Here is a 3,618-nt window from a genome sequence, read left to right as displayed (position 1 = left end):
TATGTTTCCTGTTCACGATATTTATTTTAAAATTTTATTTAAAAATTAAAAAAAAACTTATTTAAAAAGTTATTAAGTTATTTTCCTATATGAATAATATTGTTTGGTCATCCACAGCAAACTGAACCCCAGTGTTCCCTTAACCCAGAAAATTCACTCTTTATTTTAGAAATTCTTCAAATCTAGAATAGATTTTAGAAGTGCTTAGAGAATAAGTGCTTTGAAACCCTCAAAGGGTTGCCGAAATAGCTCAGTTGGGAGAGCGTTAGACTGAAGATCTAAAGGTCCCTGGTTCAATCCCGGGTTTCGGCATTCTTAGTGATCACTTGACTTTCCTGTTTTCATATCCGCTCATCTTTGGGTTTTAAATCCCTTCGGTATTGCAAGTGTTTCTGAGAGGCTAGCCCTTTCTCTCCTGGTCTGAACGTGCAGGTCACTGTGTGGAGTGGGCTTTGGGGCAAGCGCACTAATACAAACCAAACCAGTAGAAAAGGAATTCTGGGCCTTAGCTTTTCGAGGTCACGTGGCTGTATTTGAGCCCAAGAGCACCTATTTCCTGAGCTTGTGTCTCTTGTTCTTCATCACAACAGCCAATACCATCTTTCTCCTTTCTTCTGGAACGCCCCGGAGCTGCCGAAAGGGGTTGCCGAAAGACTGGGTATTGATATCTGCCTCCTTCCTAGCTTTCTAATCAATTAAACAACATTTATCAACAGCCTAGTAAATGTCAAGCATTATACTAAGCGTTAAAAACATAAAAAGAAGCAAAGGACAGTCAAAGAACTTAGTCTAACGGGGGAGATAACATGAGAATAAGTATATAACAAGCAAGCTATGTGCAGGATAAATAGAAATAATGAAAAGAGGAAGTCACTGGAATTAAGAGGGGTTGGGAAAAACTTCCTGTAGGGTTTAAATTGGGATTTAAAGGTCAACAATAGGAGGAGAGGAGAGAAAAGAACGTTTGGGGGATTGTAGACGGTCAGGAAGAATGCCTGCAGTAAATAGAGTGCCTTGTTCATGGAACAGCCAGGAGGCCAGTGTTACTTGATCGAAGTTCATGTTGAACAGTAAGGCATAAGAAGCCTGGAAACTTCACTCAGCAGTGCCATTACTGGGTCTGTATCCCAAGAAAATCATAAAATGTTTGTGGTAGTAAAGAATTGGAAAATGAGTAGATGCCCATCAGTTGGGGAATGGCTGAACAAGTTGTGGAATATGAAGACAAAAGAATATTATTGCTCTATTAAAAAGGATGAACAACCTGATTTTAGAAAGGCCTGGAATGATTTACATGAACTGATATTGAGTGAAACAAGCAGGACCAGGAATACGTTGTACACAGTAACAGCAAGAATGTGCATGATCAATTATGAAAAACTTGGTTCTTCTCAGTGGTTCAGTGATCCAAGGAGAACCCAATGAACTTTAGATAGAAAACACCCTCTGCATCCAGAAAAAGAACCATGGAGATTGAATGTAAATCAACACATGCTATGTTGACTTTTTTCTCTGATTTTTTTTTTCTTTCTCTCTCTTCTGTGATTTTTCCCTTTTGTTCTGATTTTTCTCTCCCAACATGACTCATAAAGCAATGTGTATCAAAAAAATTAAATTTTTTAAAAAGAAGAAGCCTGGAAAGATAGGATAGAGCTAAGTAATGAAGGGCTTTGGATGAGATAGTAATTTGTACTTGATCCAGAAGGCAACAGAAAGTCACTGGAATTTATGGGGATGGATTGAGATTGGAGAGGAAATGTGTGACATAATATGACTTGAGCTTCAAGAAAATCAATTTGGAAAATGGATTGGAGGGAGGAGAGATATGAGGCAGGCAGACTCATCAGAAGATTACTGCAATAATGGAGATGAAGTAATGACAATTGTATAGATATGAAAAGAGAGAAGGGAGTAGAAATGAGAGGTTTTATAGAGATGAATTCACAGACCTTGGCAGCAGGACAGACAGCAGATGAGGAATCAGGGATGCCTCAGAGGGATAATGAGGGTCTGTCAGTTGTGTCAACAGGGAAAGCTTTATATCTGAGAGATGTCTTGAAGATTAAAGACAAGAAGATTTAGCAACTGATTGAATATATGGGATGAGTGAGAAGCTGAGGAAGAAGCAAATGTTGCAAAGCTGAGTGACTGCAAGGATAGTGGAACCCTTTGAAGCTTTCACCTAAGGAGAACATGAAATTCTGGTATTGATTTAGGTAATTTCCCTCCCAGTTTCTCTGGAATATTGAAGGTAGGGACAGCAGCTTTCCTTTTTATTCCTGGCCTCTAGCCCAGCTTGAGTTTATTGAGTTCCATAATCCAGAAAGCTTCATGCCCAACCTCATCCATCACAGTTTTTCCAAGTACTGAGGGCTATCCTGATCCCTGATATCCCTATCCAGAGACTACAGTCACTGACTCTTCCATCCCAACCAGAAGAAGTCTCCCACTTATCTATTCAGTTCTCTCTTCCTTCTTCCATATCCCTAGGCTTGGCCTAGGAAGCCAAAAAACTAGGTACCAGAAACCTAGTGTGTCCCAGGGTAAAGCCTATATTTCCAATCTCCAGTCTGAAAGTCCAATCTCTTATTGTTGTTTCTCTGCCCAGATGGGAAATAAATCTGAGATCTCTAAGTTAGATTGAATTTAGAGAAATGAAATGAAATGAAAATCATTCTGAGCTTATACCTCATACTCTCATTAGATTGATTGGCAAATACAATAAAACCAGAAAATGACAGTTGTTAGAGGGCTTCAGGGAAATAGAAACATTATTGTACTGTTGATTGAGTTGTGAATTGATTCATGCATTTTGGAAATCAATTTGGAACCATGCACTTCAAATTATAAAACCATGCATATTTATTTTTGGTCCAGATACTAGGTCTATACTCTCAAAGAAATAAAACAATGAGGAAAATTACTAATATGTACCAAAATATTAAGAACAACTCTTTTTTGTGTGTGTGGTTGCAAAGAACTGGAAATTTAAAAGGTATCTCTCTACTATTGAATGATTAAGCAAATAATAATGTGTAGAAAAATACTGGAGGGGGGTTATCATTTCCTTTTCTGGCTCATTTTACACATAAGGAAACTGAGGCAAGCATGGTTGAGTGACTTGCCCAGGATCTTACAGTTTGTAAATGTCTGAAGCCAGATTTCAATTCAGAATATCTTAATTCCAAATAAATGATCTATAAATGTTTACATAGAATATTAAACAATCAGTTGTCTGTCTAGGGCATTTGACCTGGCTCTGGCTCAAATAAAAAAATCACAAAAGGAATAGTTTCAGAGAAACTTGGAAAAACTTCTAAGAATTTATGTAAAATGAAGGGAGTTGAACCAGAAAAACAGTTTATAAAATAACAACAACCTTATTTTTAAAAACAACTTTAAAGTAGTTAAAAATTCTAATTAACATATTAAACCAACCCTTGATTCTAGGACCAGGGAGGAAACTATCCACATACATTTTTGGACACAGGCAATGTTGGAATTAATTTGGCTTGATTATACATATTTGTTTTGTTTTGTTTTGCTTTCTTTTTTCTTTTTCAACTGGGAAGAGAGAAAAGAAATGTTTATTAGTTGTAAAAATAAAATAAGAGTTAA

General features: G+C 37.0%; 1 non-coding gene across 1 annotated transcript; it reads left to right on the top strand.

The window, feature by feature from the left end:
• The first annotated feature begins 239 nt into the window (after window positions 1–239).
• Window positions 240–312, top strand: TRNAF-GAA (transfer RNA phenylalanine (anticodon GAA)). Its single transcript has one exon. It is a non-coding gene; the product is annotated as a tRNA-Phe (tRNA).
• The last annotated feature ends 3,306 nt before the right edge of the window (window positions 313–3,618 follow it).

The sequence above is a fragment of the Sminthopsis crassicaudata genome, chromosome 1, assembly GCF_048593235.1.
Source record: "Sminthopsis crassicaudata isolate SCR6 chromosome 1, ASM4859323v1, whole genome shotgun sequence".
Taxonomy (NCBI): Eukaryota; Metazoa; Chordata; class Mammalia; order Dasyuromorphia; family Dasyuridae; genus Sminthopsis; species Sminthopsis crassicaudata.
Note: the sequence above shows the minus strand (reverse complement) of the source record. Positions and strands in the feature narration are given on the sequence as shown.